This window comes from Lagopus leucura, unplaced genomic scaffold (assembly GCF_019238085.1).
Source record: "Lagopus leucura isolate 7727_CA_CO unplaced genomic scaffold, USGS_WTPT01 Super-Scaffold_100019, whole genome shotgun sequence".
Classification (NCBI taxonomy): domain Eukaryota; kingdom Metazoa; phylum Chordata; class Aves; order Galliformes; family Phasianidae; genus Lagopus; species Lagopus leucura.
The window spans coordinates 3,428,900-3,450,473 of NW_024962273.1; the positions used below are offsets into that span (position 1 = coordinate 3,428,900).

The 21,574-nt window shown below is 40.3% G+C and overlaps 1 protein-coding gene across 9 annotated transcripts in view; it reads left to right on the forward strand.

The window, feature by feature from the left end:
* Nucleotides 1-21,574, forward strand: part of GTDC1 (glycosyltransferase like domain containing 1) — a 163,337-nt gene that overhangs the window by 12,039 nt on the left and 129,724 nt on the right. For 6 of the 9 annotated variants that reach the window (XM_042877874.1, XM_042877879.1, XM_042877880.1 and 3 more), the window contains one exon: nt 8,943-9,103. The exons of 2 other annotated variants lie outside the window; for them this stretch is intronic. The gene's annotated coding sequence lies outside the window, so the exon portion shown is untranslated. Of the gene's footprint in view, nt 1-8,942; nt 9,108-21,574 lie in introns of all 9 variants that reach the window. One more of the 9 variants, XM_042877877.1, reaches the window with a different exon arrangement.

The following is a 21,574-nucleotide window of genomic DNA, read 5'->3' on the forward strand; positions in this document are numbered from 1 at the left end:
TAATGACCTCACACAAATGGACTTGCCAGTAATTCCTGTGTGATTACAAGCTAAATGGCTCTGGGTTTCTAGCTGGTGTTTCTACTTCTGGGATTTATAATCATACGTTCAAACTTGGACATCTTGTTTAAGATCTTTGATACTCAAGGTGTTGCAGTGCAGGTGTTTTTTAACCTGCTGTTTATGTCCAACATGTTGCAAGACCTCCAGGTGTTTCCTAGTCTCCTCTGAGGAATCACCAGATTCCAATCACAAAAGCTTCTTTTTGCTATCCTACAGGAAGCAGCATCTGAAGAGAGAAGGAAAGAAAGAAAAGCTTAGCTAGCACAAGGGATTTCAGTCTTAACGTATCAAATGTCAGCTCTTTGAACACTGCAGCAAAGCAGTCTGAGACTGCCTTACCTGTAAGTTTGAGCCTCGACAGCTTGCAGAAAGGTCAGGTCTCCACCTGTTCCTTCTGCAAGCCTTTTTTTGCCTTGGCCTTCTGATCTGCATTTCATCTGAGAAGCTCTGGAATCTGCAGCAGATTCTCCTTACCTGTCTGGGCTCTGTGTGGAATATCTGTGTTCGAGGAGCGGGTCAGCTTTGCAGCCCTGATGGCTCATCTGGCTAATTGCATGGTGAGTTGTCATATATGTTTGCTGCAGGCCAGTGCTTGCATTGCATAAGCAAAATGCAGCTACCTGCTGTGAATGTTGGAAGCAGTTCTGGTAGAGATGCATCAGTTCAAAACTGAGAAGAAAAGGGAGTGCTCCCCTTCCTTGTTTTATTAGCAGAATAGTTGTTTGGGCTAAGGCAGTAATAAGAAGGTGCCTGAGAATGTGATGCTGAGGACAAATTTTACTACTAAATACTATGTGTAGACCACAGCCTCAGCCACTGCATTCTGTCCCTCACTGCTGCAGCAGGGACTTTTGCCTGTATTCTATGCAATTTCTTATGGTTAAATATAAAAATACAAAGAACTGATGAAAATAACCTTTTCGAAGGTAGTAAAAGGTCTGGAGTAAGTCTAATATCTAGATAGGAGAACCTGTAATGAGGAACACACACTGGTGTCAGAGCTGCTGTAAACTTTCCCAAACTACTTTTCATCTTCACCCATCCATGACTGAAATAAAGAACGTTCAGTGGATGGCCTGCAGCACGATACAAGTTGTACTTTGCTGGCTTTCGGTTAAAGCGATGAACATATTACTTGAGTTTTAGGAAAGACAATTTGAAAATGTACTATCTTTAGAATGAAGACTTAAAGTTATAAGAATAAGTAGTGTTTTTTTACCGTTGTTGCATCTTTTTGTGTTCATTCTCAAGGAGTGACGTGATCAGAGTTGTCACTGGGAACATTTAGTTCTTCATGCAAAGCATTCTGGGGCTGCTCTTGTTCGGAGGAACATGTGATGAAATGTAAACGAACTCAGAAATTTATGTAAAAAGGTCATATGTAATTGCTTGGATGCCATTTCTGCAGTTAGCCTCTGCGAAAATGGCAGGGGAGAGTCCAAATTTGTAAGGCTGGGGCATTTCACAGGGTTGTAGCTTGGCCTTGGGGTTCTCATCATTTCGTGTAGCTGCGTCCTTTGAGAGTCTGATGAACTGAATTTTATTCTAGTAGTGCTCGGACAGTCATGAATGGGAAGTAAATGTCTTCCTCTGTACAGTCATTCTGCTAAGTGTTGTGCTTGCATGTAACTTGTCCTGCACGAGATGTAATTCCTGGTACATCAAAGTGTTATGGAATATCACCGCTCTATCTGCTGCGTTACTTTTAGTTTCCCTTTTTGTGTGTGCACAACTTTGAAGATTTTAATATGAAATTAACATACATCATACATGCTCTGTGGCTGCTAATATAGAATGTGGGATTTAGCCTGCCTTTACGGTGCCTGGCAGTGTAGTGTCAGGTAGCACTGTGCATTCTTAATGGCATTTGAATGCAAGACAACTGTGACCCACACCTCTCCCTCCATCTCTATGTGTATTTTTCAGTATTGCTGTTTTGCAATGAGGACTGGTAAGCAATTAACCAGACTAAATGCTTTAGAGCATTGCATGGAAACTTCATAGGCTTTAAATGCTGTGTTACAAGGTCTTGGTCCAGTTGTCATGTTCTTGAAGAATTTAATTATCAGCCTTGAGGGAAAAAAAGACAGTCTTTCTCCATGGGACAGTTAGCATAACTGTGGTTTGTGGTAAAAAAAATAAACACCACTTAGCAGTTAGGCAGCTGGCACTCGGCACCTATGTTCCCCCATCCATACTCTAGTGCTTTTTGTGTGCTAGGCAGGCTACAGGGAAGCTTGTTTGGTGTACTACAGTGAGTCTTACAAGCACAATGCTTTGAGAATGAGAGCGATGACTGAGCTTTGGGTGACTTACCATCTGATTCAGTAAGCAAGCCTTCCATCATCAGTTAGATTAAGAAACCAGCTATTGATATGTGGAGCTATGATGGCATCTTGGTTACACAAACAAAAACCAAGAATGTATGTAGCTCTGTACTCAGTGTTAATGAGCTCTATTTTAAATGAAACTTAGCCCTTTTAAGGGCCTTTTCTCCTGTAGTAAGGAAGAGACTGATCTGTTTCTCCTGCAGCAGGAAGGGCAAGGGGAAATTCAGTTAATCATACTTTTTTAGCACCACTATCACAGGGAATGATGGGGCCAGTTGCTGAGGTTGTGAAGGACTGCCTGGCCCCAGGCATCTCTAACTATGTGCAAAGACTCATTCTGCTTAAGCCAAAAATTACGAAATGCACAAGTTTAGACTGAAAATTGATTCAGGTCAGGAAAATCTGGATCCTTCCCACTGACTTTAAGTGGGTAACTAGAGACTTCCATGTGATGGTTCATATAAATCTAAGTGAGTGGACGTTAGATTACACATTCATCACTGTGATTTTCACTTTGATTGCTTAGCATGTGTAAGCATTTGGCAGTATTGTGTTTAACTGCTAGGATAATGTTAGCATGGTATATTCCGAATCTATATTTTTCTTTATTTTATTATAGTTGTCTAAATCTCTACAACTTGACAAGTTTGAGACAAGATGATGATCAAGAGTACAGCCGTTCTGTGTAGGAAATTTTCTTTTCTTTTTTTTTTAATCTGATGATCTAGTTACCCACCAATAAAGCATGCTTTTTTTACTGTCTGTTTAAAACTCTGTTCTTAATTCATTGTAAATCCTTTTTTAAAAAACCCTAATGTTGAATAATGTAAATGATTTCTTGTGATGTAAACTAGTCTGCCTACAAAGAATTAAAGGTGTCCAGTCTTAAACATTGAAATAATATCATTAAATTCATGGAGAGTTTGGGTCCTGGGATGTGGGACTGAGACTTTGGGCTCTTCAGTTGTTTCAGAGGTAGGATGCTCTACTAACAATCCTTTTTCAATGCAAGCCTAAGTATTTGCTTATAGCATCAAAATGAGGGGCAGAGGTAGTGTTTTTAACTGATTTAAATACTGTTAAGATTTTCTGAGGGGTTATGTTATGGTCAGATGGGCAGTGATCACTTCAGAAGTGGAAGAAACGCTGGTACGAGCGGTGGTTGCGTATTCAGTAGTTTATTGTAGAAGTTGCAAAACTGAAATGTAGGTAAGAATTTGAAAACATATCTTGGTGAGCCAGCTCTCCTGTCTTTGCCTCCTGTGGTTCCTGAATGGATCAGAGGATCTGAGATAAATAGATGTGGAGAAGTATATGAGAGTGACGTTATGCCTGTGTGCACATCAGGGTAATGATAACTCCTGGATGGGTTCTGATGCTGTCCTGGGTTTGGAGTTAGTGTTAGTTACCTGCTCAACCCCAGTGCTTTTCTTTAACATTATCATCAGAGTTCAGTGACCACGAGGAAGTGATGGGATTCACAGCGCAGCATGGAATAGTGGCCATGGGCACCTCTGTACTGATGTATCTCATACTGCTTGTCCCTATTGCTTCACTCTGCCTTTGCCTTTCTGTGGGATCTGGATCTGTGCAAAAAATGCGCATAATTTCATCTTTAGTGGAAATTGTAAATGAGATCCTCCCAGATAAACACTGAAGGACATGCTCCTTAGGTTGTCCACGGTGTATTTGGTCAAGGAAGGAAGCAATGTAAGGAATGTGACGTGCGGTTTGTGATGCAGAAAAAAAAGGCTTCTTTATGCCTAATACATTGGAAAACATTTGTTGGAGAGCATGTCTTCTGTGTGCCAGATTTGCCCTGTAGTGTTATTAAGGTCAGTATCCACATAGGTTGGCTCATACATATTGAGCGTGGTGCCTGAGGTCAGCTTTGTCTTGTAAATGCAACTTTAAGGAATGTTTGGTTTGGTCCTGTTAAAAGGCATCTATGTGTGTTGTTTGTTTAGAAACTGATTTACTCCTGCTTTCCCTGGGCTTGTCTTCAGTTCCTGAATGCAAAACCATAGCTGTAAATGAAACACAGTGCCCTGCTTAACGAGTAAAGTGTGTGGAAGCAATGCTTGTGTGTACATGCATACTTATTGACTGGTTCTCTTTTAAGTGAGCTGGTACCAATTTTGAGATAAACATTTTCTGTTCTAGATATTGGAACAGACTTCTCTGTTCTTTGCTAAACCTTGGCGTGAGAAAAATGTGTTCTCAATTTTGTGAGAGCAATGACTGTGTTGTGTTACCAATTGAGAGCTACTAGAGTACAAATATGATTTGAAGAGGGGTTCCCAAAATGTTGTCACTAAGCATGCAAACTCAGCTTTGGGATCCAGTTCCCCTCACTCTGTCTTTCTTCAAACACACCACTTGTATCTTTACTACCTGGGAGATCTGTGTGCTTCATCCTTTGTTGGCATCACAAATCAGTGTTTTTCTGTGTTACTGCTAGACTGCTTTTTTGTTCATCTTCAGAAGTACCGGGCTGCTGCATGGGATGTTTGCTGAGGTGAAGGAGAGAGGAGCTGGGAAGCCACTTCTCTTCAGTGCAGTGAAACAACTTAATTCTTGGTGGTTGCTACATTAATAGGGATACCATCCACTCAGTTACACTATCAACCACAGTTGACACAGTTACTCTTTATGGAATGAATATCTTGCGCTTGAACCCCAGCAATTGGTCAGTAGTAGCAAACAGCAGGCCATCAGGTGCCCTGGTTTTGCTTAGGAATGGAATCAAATGTTACCAAGTGGCTTTAAGGATTCTGCCTGAATTTGCAATTTACAGTTTATGATTTCAAAGATAATGAAGAATATGTAAGTAGTGTTCCTTATGTGTCATACTACTTCAAAATTAGATGTGTTATACGTATATTAACGATTGGCAGCACTGCAGCTCAGAGTGGCTGATGCCTGGAAGTGAACATCTCCTGAACAAGTTGAACGTGGTCATTGATGGAAGTGGAAGTGATTCATTGCTTATTCAAGGAAAGCCCGCGCTTACGTGATGTGATCAATGGAAAAAGAAGCACATCATCAGAAATGAAGGTGCAGCGATCTCCACTTCTCTGTTAAAATTCACAACTGCTGCAGACTGAACTTTGGCCAGTAGTTTTTTTTGCCAATGGTGGGAAGACAAAGATCACTCAGAGTTGTATCACTTTAAAGGTATTTTCCAAAAGTTTTTGTCCACACTGAAGTCTTTTCAGTCAATGCATCTTAGCCTTTGAATTCATGTGTTCAGCAGTGTGGAAGCAGTGCTCAAGCTGTGAGTTCTCCAGGGTTCCTAATACCCTGTTGGATGGTGGGGTTGCTGTTATTATTTTTTTAAACTTTATGAGCATTTTGTATAATGATGTTTCTGTCATCCTTTTGGCCATGAATCAGCAAAGCATTTCTGTGCACGCTTTAATTGAAGCATGGAGTTGTCTCGCTGTGCAAATGTTGAAGTCAGTGAGACTATTAATTAAAATTAAGTATCTGCATAAGTGCTTTTTCTAAAAATAAGTTGCTTCGTAACAGCTTTGGGCCATATTGAGAAGGAGGGGTTATTTTCTCAAACTTTGAAAATAGGTATATGATTCTCTGTGAATTGCACCGTGATACAACTTCACAGTGATAGCAGAGGACAGAATGGATGTGGTGTAACTTTCTGACTTCTAAGATTGTCACCTAGGATGCTTTTTTTCAAAAATAGAGAATACAACTATTACAGTTTTTGTATTGCACAGGGGGTGGCATAAATGAAAACTTCAGGAAAACTTCCTCTGTAAGCTGCCACTGTAGCAGAAGCAGACAAGGTAGATTCCTATAAAGGAGTCAATTCATCGTCTTGCTTACTGTATGCCTGGCTGCAAATCCATTTCTCTTCCATTGAATAAAACCTTGAATCATTTAGTTAAAGTCAGTACTTCTCAGTGTGAGGCTCTGCAGCTAGTTGTGGTGTGTCATTTGTATTTTCTATCTGTAGTCAAAGGCGTTCCAAGGGAATATGGAACCATGCTTTTTCTTTTGTGTACGAGGCAGTTTACAGTACAAATCTACTGTACAATTTGCGTTACAAAATTATCTGCCTTATTAATTCTCATAGCAACTTGGTGAAATGCTGAACTTCTTTCTCCTAAGTCTGTTTTTTTTACCAGTTGTCCTTTAAGCTTTTCTTTTTTTTGTCATGTCTCTGTAAAGCAGACCACTTGTTTCAAGCCCCAGCATTCCTCAGCTCTGGTAAAAGCAGAAATTAATAGAGGAGAGAAGAAATCACTGGAAGCAAAGAAAGGAGCATGTGTGCCAAGCTGGTTTGTGCTGTCGGGTTTCTTACAGCACTGTACTGTCTCTTCTTGTTACATTGATTTTTCAGACTGTTCAGACATGTCTTTTTGCAGGTGTGTCTGTGTGTAAATCTGTATATAAAAAGCACTGACAATGATTTCATGCAAAAAATGACATTAAGAGACATAAGAGGCATTTACGTGATGTGAGCTGGGAAGAAATGTTTGCTGGAGTTCATGCAGTGTCTGAAGTCAGATCCAGAGGCAGAATGCAGGTGTTCTGTGAGCAGTGCAGTGTGTGCTGCTCTCCCTAAGCTGTTGGTTTTTGCAGCTGTAGTATTCTTAGTATTAGTTATTATTATTTTGTTAATAGTAGAAATTGAGCCTCAAATAGCATAGGAGTAAATTTCAGATTCTTGCAGAAAATCACACAGTGGCTTCTAACAGTGGAGCTCAGAAGATTTGCATTTTACATCATTAATTACTACTGTTGGAGGAGGGAGCTCACTTGCATTTGTGTAGAGTCAGTGCTGAAAGTTTCTGCAAAGCACTGTCAAATGAACACAAAGCCGAATTTACGTTGTTTGGGGGAAAAAAGAGCAATGTTACCGTTTTTACCATTGGCATGTCACTTGCTTTTTATTGCTTTTTAAATTTGATTTCACTGTAGTGTAGCGAGCTTTTCAATAAACGTAGTGGCTTCGTTTATATAACACCAGAATTATTGTTAATGCCCAGTTTCATACTGCGAATTACGTATGTAATATTGTGTCCGGTGGGATCTTGTATCACAGAATTTGCATAGTTATAGTTCTTGTGACATCGTATCTCAAACAAAGAACCTAGGGACCTGATACAATATCAGTAAAACTGTCTCATAGGTATGATTCAAACAGTTTTATTAGCAACATATGGGGTATGAAGGAGCCACAGAGGGTAGTTTGGAGTGTAAGGGTGCTGGCCTATCTTTTTCAGCGTGTAATTATATCAGTCCTCTTCTATGGCATTATTTGTTGCTGCCCTGGGATTGCTGAAAAATAACTACTAATATGGTGACACAAAGGATCAGAATAAATTATAATTGTTGACTTTACAAGAAATTCATTGGCAAAAAGGCTTACTATCCTAAGCTCTGATGCTGTTTCTGTTTCAGCTTCATAACTAAGCCTCATCTGCAAAACAGTGTCTTTTGAGAATCTTTGCATTTTCTGTCCATCTTATTGTTTTGTAGTGGATGCTTTTGTGATTTGAAAGATACAAGGTAGGAACTTGTTCTGGCTGCATTTTCGTTTTTAATCTGAAAGAAGGTGCATTCTTGTTAATCGACATTAAGATACTGGGATCTTGTTACCTGAATGGAACACGTTGTAATCACTCATCTTCAGATTCAGGGCTCATCATTGGAAGCTCTCTGGCAAGTTTATTGCTTCTGAGGACTTTAAGTCCTTTTGTGAAGACTGAAATGCAAAGGCACTCTGTTTTGCCATTTTGAGAAATAAGTAGAAACATCATCATCTAACTTGGCAATCAAAGAGTGAACGGATACCAGCTTTTAGGTGCGTCAGCATCCTGCGCTTCAGTTCTTTGCATCTCATGCAGCAAGTCTTCTGACTCCAAGGCAGCCTTCCATGTTAATTGCTGCATATCTTGTAAATGTGTTTATTTCAGAGTACCAGAAGACTTCCAAAGAGTTCCTATATTTAAAAAGTTGTTGCAGTGGATTTAGCCCAGGACAAAATAAAGGTTAGCATGGGCTTCTGTCAGTGAAGGCATAAAATCATTGCAACACAATATTTTGATGTAAAAGCTTGGATGATATGGAAATACAGGAGAGATTTTAAATGCTCTGTTTCAAGTGCAACTTCTCATGGGTTGAAAAAGACCTATGAGTGTGTCTCCAGTGTGCTTGTAGGCCAGTAACAGATAAGCAGCAGTTCTGTTGGTGATTTGGTTTTGCCGCTGTATTTTTCAGTTGATGCAAATGATAATTATTCACATAGTTCAGCCATCAAAATACATTAAAATTGTAGCCGGTGCAGCAAACTAAGGTCAGGAAACCCTCACCTTGATCAAATAAATGTTTAGCAAAGTAACCCATCTACTCTTGATGATCAGTGGGCACAGGTGATTATGGACTCGTGTCTTTTTTGCATTTGGCTCAAGTGTGGTCTTTTCTGCAGACATTACTCAGTCTAAAACAGTTTGGAAGTTAGACTAGATGAGCTCATACTCTTATTTATTTATTTTTATTTTTCCCTTAAACTTGATTCAGACCTAAGAACACCATTGTAATTGGGAAAATTGCACTTTGTCATCTATCGGCTGGATTGAAGCAGAACAGAGGTCACCACTGAGATCCATAGAGGAGATCCCCAGCCTGCTTTGTGGAAGACACGTAAAGCAGCACAGCCTGGTACTGCTCCCCATTTGGATGTAGGTAACAATACTAAATACTAAAATATGATGCATTTCTTAGTGGGGGAAAAAAGGAAGTGTGTAATTCTATATTGTTCAAACAGAAAACATAAGACCTTAGAGCTGAGTGTCTCACCACCATGTAGAGCTGGGGGTCCTGGGCAGTGTGCTGTCTCCTTGTAGGCTGCTGTATCCATGTGGAGTTATCATCAGTCCTAGAGCAAACCCATTAGTTCAGCTCCATCCTGCATCATTGAACTGCTTTCTGCATCTGCACATAGCATCTGTTTGAGCAGGCAGAGAAGGATGGAGTGAGGAGCTCAGTGTGTGCTGTGTGGGGACTGCCTTTCTTCATATGTCCTGGCTGAGTGTTGGTGTGGTGGCACTCACAGGCCCTGAAGGTTGCTTTTGTGCTCTGCACAACTGGGGAGAGCTCTTGGTGTTCACTAGATGCTTTTCCCTACACTTGCCTCAGAAGCGAATGTGACACAGTTCACACCATGCTTCAATGTGTGCTAAGTCTAATAAGGTTACAGGTTTGGGGGATCAAAGGAATTTTTCCTTCAAGGCAAGATTAGCAACATGCTTGCTGACTTCTCTTTTTATGCTTTCTAATCAAAACCTGGACTCACACAGTTGCTACAGAGGTGGGAAATGTTAAGATTATGAATGAGATGTGTCTGCTAACAATTGTACCGTGCTTGTAATTCCAGTAGAGCATCTTCATATGACCATGTGCAGAGGTGGGCCTACAACAGAGTAGGAAGAGCAACCAAAAAATGTTTACCTTCACCCTTTCAAAGGAAAACATCAAAATATGTGGAACTCCACTGGTCAAACCAATGTTTTTAAACCAAATGTCGACAGTGAATAAACTGCAGTGAGGAAGTTTAGCTGTCCTCACATGGAGACATAATGCATTTAATTGTATGTAAAATACATTTATGTATACATTAGAAACAGAATTTTAAGACAAGGGAACTCCCTCAGTATCTCTAAGGCATTGAAACCAGCTAGGATTGCTTCTCTGAAGGATGAATTGGTGCTTCATCTCAATGGCTTCCAGGTACACAGGAGTGCCCTAAGCCTGATATGTTTAAGGAAGTAAGCTGCTGTGATTACTGTATATGTCAGTGCCCTTCCTTCTGCCTTCCCCTTTCTTTTCCAATAACTTCTGAACTAACACGAAGCAACATGAACGAAGTTTGACAGGAAGGTAACAAGCTTAAAGGTTTTAAGTTCCTATGTGTTAAATTAAAATATGTTGTCAAATAATGAAAAAAGACTGTTACAGACTTCAACAAGGGAAGGGCTGCATTATAAGCTCTTGCAAGGCAGCAGAGAAGTCAAGTATTTCTTAGATCACGTTGCTTACATTGACATGCGTTTCTTCTAGTATTCTAACTGATCTGTTGGTTCAGCACTCCAGGGCATCAGAAGTGTGCTGGCCCTATCATCCTGTATTGCAGCAGCATTATCTGGAGGTCTCCATGACATGGAGGTTGTTCAAACTTTCTTCAATGGATTAAAGCAACAAAAAACAGAAAAGGAATATTGTGAGGCTATCAGTTGAGTAGTCAAATGCTTTAGGAAGTTTTAAAATACAGTGTGAATTGTATAAGGAAAACTATTTTATTATAAGGTTTTGTGGTGTAATTTAACAGTACGTAATTCAGAATGTAATGCTGGAAAGTCTTGCCTAATTTGGCTTTTTGCATTGGCAACCAATTACCATGTGAGATAACAAAGACAAAGAGCAAAATGTTGGCAAAGCAGAGCTTTGAAAAGCCAGGTTCCTCAACAGTGCATTTCGCTTCAGGTATTGCTAAAGGGAGGAAAGTGTCACACACTGCTGCATGCTGTGCAGTTTGAAGCTGGACTTTTACCTGCCATCCACGGTGCATGTGGGGGTGTCATGCCCATAGTTGTGATACGTGAGAGCATCTCTTCAAGGCAGATGATGCACAAGAGATGGAGGAAAGTAACTGAAGACAAGAATCATAGCCTATTACAGGAAATAGGAGCATTCCATTCCTTCCTTACGCAACACTTCCAGCCATCAAAGTTCCTTCTCAATTGACAGTTCTACCACACGGTTTCTCTCTTCTATTTTGTGCTGTCTTGACTCTCTGCTCCACTTTTTTGATCCCTTTTTACCTGTAGTGCTTATGTGCAGCCTTGCAAGTTTTCAGATTCTTTGGGACAGTGGTAGCAAGTCCTGTCCTTAGCTAAAAACTGCTTTGGCAGCATCGGTTGACTTCTCAGTGGAGTCCACATTCAGATGGCATTTCTGCCAATGGAGGCATTCCTGGGTGACTCAGAGCTGATACTGTCTTATCCTCTATTCTATGCATCCCTTGCACTTTGAGCGTGCCAGAAGTGGAGTCAACCAGTCCACAGACCAAAAAACTGTGGTTAATATGACATGAAATACAGGATAGGCTTTTCAGAAGCTTTTAACAGTCTTTGATGCTGAACTGCCATTTTCAGAAAGGATGTAGGCATTTAGATACTCAAGTCCAGTTGCAAATCCATGGAATTTTAGCCTTCTCCTCTGAGAGTGCAGCTCTAAGTAACTTAGGAACTATTTCTGAAATACTTCCATCGTGCTTGATTTCATATGGTGTGAACCACAGGGGAGGGACCCACATGGGGATCCTACCAGCATGTGTGCAGAGCACAGAGAGCTGATGGCAGACCTGTGTTTGTTGGGGTGGCTGCAGAGCCGGCTACCTGTGGAGTGTGCAGACAGCCAACACCACTTGCACAGATGATAAACCTCCATTTTTTCCCCTCATTTATTTGTACCAGGCGTGTACTGGGTAGGTAAGCACAACCTGCCCATCTGTAACTTGTTTCAAGCTTCAGCGTGCAGCTAAGTGGCTCCATAGATGTTAGCAGTTTCCATATGTAGGCCTTGCTGTGCATGTGTCATTGTTAGGAGTGCAACAAAATTCAGATTTCATCTCAGCTCTTGGTTCCTCAGCTGCTGCACTGTGGCACAAGTCAAGAGTTCGCATCCCCAGGGCCGAGCCCTTCCCGTCACACTTGGGGAGCCTTCTGCTGATCCCCTGTGCCCTTTGGAGCAGCAGTGGGATGAAACAGGGCTACAGGACTGCAGCGTGCCGCTGAGTACTGCATCCAATGCGTTGTGTTGTTTGGAGCCATTTGCTTCTGACTTTGCACAATTTTCTCATGGAATCGCAAAGTTGGAAAGGACCTGTCAGATCATCCAGTCCAGCCATCCTCTCATTACCATTGCTATCACAATGTGATCTCGTGGTCATTTATCTTTTTCGGGAAGGATTTTCAGCTATGTTTTAAATTGAATGCATTTTGGATTTAACAAGGAGGGCACTTTTTAAAAATTAAAGCCTAATGGAAGACTAGCTGATGAAGTAAGAATTTTTTAAACTATTGGAGGCTTGCAAATGATAAAGCACAATTTAAAACCAGGAAAAGTTCCAAAGTGTTCTGTTGTTCTTTTAGGATGTTATTTGCTAGATGCTTGTTTTTTTTTGTTCTTTTTTTCCTGAATTATTAAAATATAGTTCTTTGCAATCTGTGGAATGTGTCTTAGTGCAAGCAGAATGATACTGTGTGCTTGAATGGTGACAGTAATGAGTACAAACAGTCTTGAATCATGTGATTGCTGCCGTGAAAGTATTTCAGAGACCGCAGCTAGAGCCCCTTTGAGCACTTCCATCTGCATACCTGTAATTCACATAATCTTTAAATAGGACTTTACCACTCGCTTGCTAAGCGTGTTTCGAAAGTGTGTGCATCAAATGTCACATTGCACTTTGGTTTGGAAGTGGCTGAGGTGTGGGGGGAGATGGCTTTACTTTTCTCGGAGAGGTGTAGCATGGGCTTTTCCCATGCAGAAGAAAAAGCACTTGTAGAATGTGAACTGGTGCTTTATATGTACTCATACATGTTTATACATAGACTGATACGTTCTTTTTCTGTTTTTTCCTGATAACTTGAATTTGAATATTACCTACTGGAAACTTCACACAATTCTGGTAAATAGTTAATAATTATTTCTAGGTGATTTCCAACACATAAGCTCATTAACTCACTGTTTCAGCACGCTTTGTAACAGGATCTTGTGTTTTGTTAATGAGAAGAAATGGAGATAGGTACTCAAGCAGCTGCATGGGTGTTGGCTGGAACCTGCAAGTATGCCGTCAGTTTATCAGTGCTTGTTAGGACCTTGGCCAGAATAGCTTTTGCTTGTAAAAGCAAAGAAATTGCTAAATAAATCCTGAAGTATAGTATAGTATGAAGAATGTTTCTGTAATGCTTCATAAATAATATATTCGTATAGCAGGGCGATTCAATGCGTGACTTAGATGGGGCTGTGTTAGGAACAGTTTAAAAATCTCCCTTATGATGTGCTTGGAAGTATTCAAAATATGGATTTTAATATATATATGTGTATACAGAGGTATATACATCCATGAGCTTGTTGGGTATGTAACTTCTTTTGGCTTAAGAGACCCTGTCACAGGCAGGGGTGCAGACTTGAAGGAAGCAATATTCTTGCTAAGATCTGAGAGTGGATTGTTTTCCTCATAAAGCTGTAGCTGAAAGTGAAACCCATCTGCTTAGAATAGTGCCTTGCTTTCTTGCAGCAGATATCTAGATTTTAATGGGATCAAAACACTCACTAGGTGGCTTTCCAGGACCTATGTACAGACCCAAATCACTCAATATCTGATCAAAATATCATTTATTTAATGAATCAGTATGAACAACCGGAGTAGTGTCATTCTTCAGGGTGAACATACCCAGCCTCAGCAGAACTCTAGACCCTGGCTAAGCAGGGGCATGACACTCAGAGATAAAGCCTGAATTGGCACTGTGATGGCTCTAAAGCACTGAACCAGCTTGCCAGGCTGGCTGGCTTAGAATGGAAACTAAAAAGCCACCCTGCAACTCGGAGGGAAACCTAAAGAAGAAATACTGGCCTAAAATACACTTTTATCTTCTGTACTGGAAGAAGCTATAGGCTTTTTAGAAACTTCATGCAGAAAAGCTGCCTTTTGTGTTGTGTTATAATTTTTTAGGCAGTTTAATCACGGTCCTAGAACATGCAAGTAACTACAATCCTGAAAGTGTCTGACAAAAGCTAAGTATGTGTTCTGTGGTCAGCAAAAGCTTTCTTGTTGGTGTTGCATGGTTTATATTCTGTGAGATGGTTGGAGGCTAAAAAAAGTTGTGTATTTCTCTATCTTTTGTGGAACTAATGAATATGAAGTTATTGTAAAGCTTAATTTCCCAGGTTGCTGAGCTCTTCTGTGCAAGTGGAAACCATAATATCCCATGGCATGATGAATTGCTGAGGTCGAAGTGTAAATTTCAGAAAACGGGGAAAAATGGAATGAACTCCTCTGTCCTTGAATTTCTTGAACTTAAATTGCTGTGGGAAAAGAAGAACCACGTGCTGGTTTGATAACTTCAAAGTGCATTGGAGGAATGTAGACTTCAGGTGACTGAGACCAAATTGTGCAAATGTACCTGAGTGTAGGAGTTACCTAATTTTAGGAAGATAGAACTTAACATTCAGTTTACACAGTCCAGACTTCTACCTAACCTGCTGGATTAAGTATTAATTAAGTCTGTTCAGTCATTGTGGAGAGAAGAGGGGTGGAGAAGACCCTGTGCCCACGCTGCAATCTTTGGTTCTTCCTTTCTGAATAGAAGAAATGCGTGGAGGGAGAAGAACATTTCCTTGTGACTTCTTTGAAAATGAAAACAAAGAAAGGAAACTGGCGTCCTTTTACTTTTTCAGTCAAGTGTCACTCATGCTGAAGTTGTAATAATCAATTCAGAATGGCTACTTACACTTACTTACAAAACTGGATGAAAGAGCTTTGCAGATAAGTTAAAGACCACGCACAAAAAAAAGGCTCACAACTTCATAACTTTAAACTGAATTAGTTGTTTCTTTGAATTGCTTGTTTTCAGTCACGTTGCCATAGGTATCAAAGCAGCTAGCTATTATCATTTCTTTGTAAGGATTTCTGCTTCTTTGTATTCACATTTCAACAAATCAAAGGATAGGTCTTCAGACAAGAAGTGGAAGGTGTGTTGTTTTAAAGATATGCTAACATACCTGTACTGAATCAGTCTAGGTATTACGGGTACCAGCAGCGGTGCAGATGCAGTGACAAAGAATTTGCATATGACAGCAGAGTAATTACATACTGTGCATTCTTGGAAAATGTTTGTCATGGTTGCTAAAGCTTTCTTGTGACTTTGTTGTTTTATCTCTGCTAGCTAGATGAAGCTAGAGCAGATATTACTGCTTATTGCAGCTACAGCTTTCTCGTGGTGTTTGAAAGGACCCCACGTGTTTGCTGCCAGCAATTTTTAATGATACCTGCTACTTCTATTGATTTATGTTCAAATCTGCTTCACTTTAAACTGAGGCACCCATTTTAGGTTCTTTGTAAGAGCCTGCATTATTATGTCTTTGATACCTTAGAAGAAAAGTGAATTTTAGGAATGGGGCAAAATCCTAATGGTTGGGTTTCTGAAACGACTGAACAGTGGTGCTTTTCATGTAACTAGTGTTGTAGCAGTGATCATCAATCTGCAAATAAGGAGATTTTTTTTTTCCTAGACTTCATGTTACAGTATTTAAAAGAAAATAGAAGTATGTCATAAGGGCATCCAAGATAACAGCAGATGAAAGCATTATTGTGCCACATACTGAAAAACTTGTGCATGACTTTATATGTGTGACTGACAGTGAACTAAATGTCAGCCACTCATCTGCCTAATATTGCTATCATTCACAGAGATTTCCCCATCACAACCATGGGCCCTTCCTATTTGTCTTTTTATGAGCACACACAGTCATGCCATGGGAACAGCTTAGATGAGTAGGGCCCCCAAATTACTCATGCAGATAGTGATGCTGGAACCTACAGAGGTTTTTGTACCAAAAAAAGGCTATTTGGGGGATGATTAGCAGATTGCTGTATTGTTGTTACACTTGCATTTTGTAATATATATATTTTTATCTAGTGTAATTTTGCAGAGTAAAGATTTGTTCAGTTGTAACTTGAAAGGCTGACTTTAAAGCTGTGTGCAGTGGCAGATATCCTTTTGAAGAACTGAATCTATTTACAGAATCTCACTGCTGTTTCTAACCAACTTCTGTACTGTATTTTCTTCCGAAGTTTGAAATTCATTAACTGCAAAGCATATGTAAGATGTCTTCAGTCTTTCAATTGCTGCTTTATTTAGCAACCTTGCAAATATCAGTCTAAATTGGAGAAAAAAAAAAAAAAAGTCAATTAGTGAGGAAATAGTTAATAACAAAACATTATGAATAATGTTTGAAGGGGCTGTTAGTTTTACCCAGGAGGTTTCCATTTTCTGAATTTGTGCTGCCTCATTATTTGTAATATTGAAACCTCTGCTTACCAGTTGTACCAATCGCTTACATGAAGAAATGAAAGTAAAGTTTACAGTTCTGGCTGGAAAAGGCAGACTCAGACTTAGTGGGCCAAATTCTGCTTTGAAGTCAAATGCTGTGTGAAGTCAGATGCTCCACAAATGTGGAGTCATGCAGTGTCAGTAAACCCAAGTCATCCAGGTAGTAATTCAGAAAACACTGCAAAATTAAGCAGTTTTCCAGAAAAAGGTAAAGGCTGCTTGCACACTTGTGCCTTTTAGAAAGCATGGATGTTTTCATCCAAAATCTGTGTTACGGAATGATGTGATTTGTCTCTTAGAGAGCAATATGAAATTACCGTTTGCCAGTCTAGTAGGGATTTGTGACTACTTGTTCTTTCTTAGCACCGTCTTTCTGAAGTTGTGGCATATCCTCTTTGAATATCAAACAGTTTGGTAGCACTGCGTATCAGCAAGTTGTTACTCTGAAAGACTTCAAGGGGCAACATATTAGGCAAAAAGCAATAGCGATACCTGTAGAGCTCACCATACGTGCCCCTAAGCAAAAGATAATAATTAGTTGCTTGCAACACTACCCAAGTGTTGATGTTTATGAATTGCAGAGATCACTGTAATACCAACTCAAGCTCTAAGCTGCTGGGGTTGTTTATGCCCATTCAATTTTTAATGGACCTGTAAGATGTTTGGATCGGGGCATTTAGTCCAAAGGGATTTGAGTGCTGCAATCACATCTCCAGTGATTGAAACACAACAGTAAGGATAGGTCTTCAAAGTATTTTAAGTGCTAACATCCACTTTGGAATTAATAATAAACAGGAGGAACATCACTCAGAATACTTTCATATTTTGTTGGCTGAATGTGAGCCGGTATGTTTGCAGGATGACGATCATTGAAAGTGCTGACAGATCTGCTGGAGGTAGCCTGCAGAGTGAGGTATTGGCAGCTTGTGAGCTCCTGATTTGCTGCTCAGTCTGTACACATTCACATTGTGTGTTCTGCATTTCAGTCACAAGGAAATATTGCACTAGGGTTGACTTTCCTCTGTGTTAGCTGGGATGCAGGGCCATGCGGCGTGGTTCAGCGCATGCTTGACAGAGCCAGGTAGTTTTAACAATAATTACAAGTTTGTACGTGGTGGATGTATTTTTTATTAACTGCGTATGGATTCCTGATGATCGGGTTGATTTGCTGCTGCAGAAGGCTCAGTTTGGCCTTGCATGTGGTCATGGAGGCCATGAAGAAGGGCTTGGAGCTGCCTGGCTGTGTGTTGGCCTGAAGAGGAGACCTCCTCCCAGCTGGGTTTTAGGGGCAGGGAGCTAAAATGCTGTGCTGCCCTTTAACTGGAAGATGTTAACACAAAGTGAATCTTAAATTGGTAATTGCATGAGTTACCAGGTTGTTCTGCAAAAAAGCCCAAATATCCCGTTAGGGGTAGAAGAAAACACTAAATATTCCTTTAGCTTGTTTAGCTGAATCGAAGAAGATATTAGAGAGAAAAAAAAAAAAAAAAAGGAGATCATGTTGAGTATTTATTACCTGAACCATATAATTTAAATCTGAGCTCTCTGCGTTGAATTATATGAGTGGGAGGAGTTAGTTAGTCACTGTGGAAGGCAAAAAATGTCAAAATGACTAATTATGCTGTTACAGAGAAGAGGAGATAGGGCTAATTCCTGAGCAGCAGTATGGTTCTCTTAAGAACTGTGGTAAGACTATCCCCAACATAAATATAGCTAATACTATTTCAGTATAATTACATTAGTTGTCATGGCACCGTTTAGAAGATTACATCGCAGCGTCACTTGCATGGACGGTGCTGGCACTTCATCTATAGGCAGTAAATGTAAAGCTGTGCCATGTTTCGTATAGGAATGTGAACAACACAAATACATCCCATTACACTTGCTTCTCTGTAGTTAGGATCACAAAGAGAATACTGCACCAAAGGTAATGCAGCACCTGAGAGATGTCTTCATTTTAGAAGAGCATGGATCTCTTGTTTCATCGAAGCTTTAGGACAAGGGATGTTGGTGAAGGCCTGGCCCTTGGGATCGCACGAGTGGTGCAGCTCTTTGCTTGGGGTAGGGTGGCAAAAACAGGACTAGGCAAGTTCTTAAAATGCTTCTCCTGTGATCAGAGATTTGAGCAATTTTGATTATAAGCTCAGAAGGAGCCTTGTTTCAGTCATGTGCCTTCCTGGAAATTGGCCTTTTCTCATAAGATTTTAAGCCAACTGGCATTTAGCTCGTGCTGTGCTGTGTAGCAGATAAGGCTTTCTTTTTAGATAATAGGAGATAATGTATCATGCATTGATAACCTCCATCACAGTTTTTCTCCATTTCTAGTAATTTTTCAAAAGCCTTAATTGTGATCCTGTGGAACAAAAGAGTTAATTTCTCCTGCAGAATTTCTTACATGAACACGTGGGCAGTTGTTCTCCTGCTGGACTTTCCTCTGCTGCTGTGTCTCAGGTCTGTCTGCTCCTTTGGTCAAAATCACATTATTCCTGTACTGTAAACAAATGTGCAGCATTCACTTCTTAATTTTTGGAGGGGCTGAGTTATTCTCTGAATGCTTGTCCACAGCCAGTCATTATGGTCCTCTAATACTGTCAAATGCAGTCCTGATGCAGCACCTTGGGTTTCTTACGTCATTTCATATAAGCACTGCTGGAAGCCCCGCTGTGTGCTAATTTTGTGAACTCTGAAGCATTTAGTAGTGAAACTACTTCTGTTTACAGTAAGTAGCAAGAGTTACACAGAAAAGTATCTGAAATGTTGCAACAAGGAATTGCTCTACCAGTAGTACCATTTCATAGGGTCATAGAATCATATGATTTCTCTAACCTCTCAGCAGAAATACATAAGTAAGGAGGCGATAAGGCTTCTGTATACAAAATAGGTAGCAGATGTGTTGATCAACTTAACAAGCAGTAATACTTGTCACAGCTTTGTAAGAAAATGATGCACCACAATTGCGGAACGGAAGAAATGCAGTTGGTACAGAGTGTCACAGCAAACAGATAAGCAGGGTGTTTTTTTTTTCCTTCAGCAAGAGGTGAGCAGTTGCTGCATAGTGTTACTACTGCTGTGATAACTGATTCATTCCTTTAGTATGCAAATGCAAAGTATACAAGGATTCAGTACTTTTATTTAAGAAATATGCCTGCAGGCTGTATTGGTAGGCTTTAGGGAGATATCTGGTTTGGTGTGAAATAAATAGTTATTAAAAGATCACATGAATGTATGTCTTAGAAGATGAAAAGTGACGCTGTGAGCGTTTTGAGAAAGCCCTCCTGTACCTGGCATGCGCGCTTGCCACTTGGTTTAGTTTTTCAAAGAAATCTTACCAACCTTGCGGAGAATCACAAAGCTACAGGCTGGGTGGGGTGAGGATAGCAGCAATGTGTGAACTTGACAACGTCAAGAGTTAGAACTTGAAAGCAGACATCCTTGTGGTGTTTCACCGCTGGAGAAAATGCTTCTGTTCCTGGTGGGGTTGCTTTTGCTTCAGTTTTTAACTTCAGACCGCTGGAGCACTTAACTTTCAGTGAACAGATTTAAGTGCCATATTTCAGGTTTATGTACAAGCTGTGGGCACCCAGGTTTGAACATTTATAAGTGAGAAGAGAGAGGCAAAAAATTCTGAAAGCGTTTGAGTGAAAGATTGCTTTGGTACTTGCAGTTGGTATTGAAGATCTGTCATGCTCAAGAAAACAAAGCATTTACTTAAAGCTATTTAGTGCTTAATGTAGGAAGCATTTTAATATGCAGTTGCAAAATATAATACCAATTTAATAAAATCTAGGTTGTAAGCTAGCTATTAGGTTGAGCCTGGGCCCCGTCCTTTCTCTTGTTGTCAAAAATGCTAATCAACTCTTACTGCTTTCTGCAATTCACTCCTGGTGCAGGTTTTATTTTTTTTTTCCTCTAATCCAGCATCGTGGTTCTTTCTGCAGTGGTTTATTTCTTCAAAAAGTGTGGCAACGCCAAGTGCTTCCCAGCATCACATTACAAGTTCTTAGAAACATTCGTTCCCTTCCTATGAATACCTTTATTTGTTACATAACTGCTGTCAGGACCTTATGCCTTAATGACCTGAAGGAATCCGACTCCTTTTGCTTGCTACCTTTCACTGTAGACTCTGCCAACTACTACTGCTGCTGACTGACTTCAAAGTATGAATCATCCCAGAAGTTTAAATCCCTGAACCTGTGCTTCTTATGCACACTTGGATAATATCCATGGAAATTAATAATCCTGGTTCTTGTCTACATGACCGTGTTATTGTACTAATTTAAATAAGCTGATCCAAACAGATTGCAGCTCTTCAGGTGAGGCAGCAGCAGTCCTCCCCCGTGCCTCCTCATTTCTCCTTTTCCCACCTCCCACCAACGTGCTCCCTTGTCTTATATTTGTCATCTTTCATTTCCTCTCCGTGTCCTATTGTTTTCACTGAGAGGGATTAGTAAAGGTAAATCTTAGCTTTCGTAGCATTAACATTAGCTTATATCTGTCACACTCTTCTCCTAGCTAACCTAAATACTGCTTTTTTTTTCCAGTCACCCTTCACGTAGAGTAACTAGGCTACCTACAGCTTGGTACAGCGTTTCCAATGAGAAAAAATCATTAATAGATGTGTATTTTCAGCACTTTGTGTTTTTTTATACTGTTTGCCTTCCTTGCTTGTTGCTGCAAATCCATCAGAATGGCATCGAGGCATGCATGGGGGCCCATTTCTGGTGCTGGTTGCATGGCTTTCTGGATTTATGGCTGCACCCAAAGTCATCACTTCTCAGGTAGTCCGAATGATGGCCTTGTGCTGCTGCTGGCGAATGGCCACGTAATAGCAATTAGGCATGGAAACCATTAAAACCATTTAGTCATGGTTCTTTTGATGATACCAGTGTCAAAAGAAGCAATATACTTTGTAAGGTGTTAGGAGCAGATTAAAAAGAAAAAAGTGTAATTCCTGTCAGATGTGTGTGGTGTGGCTTCAAGAAGAATAGCACTTGGGCATGTGAAGAGTGGCAGAGAATGGGACTTAGTTTGAGACAC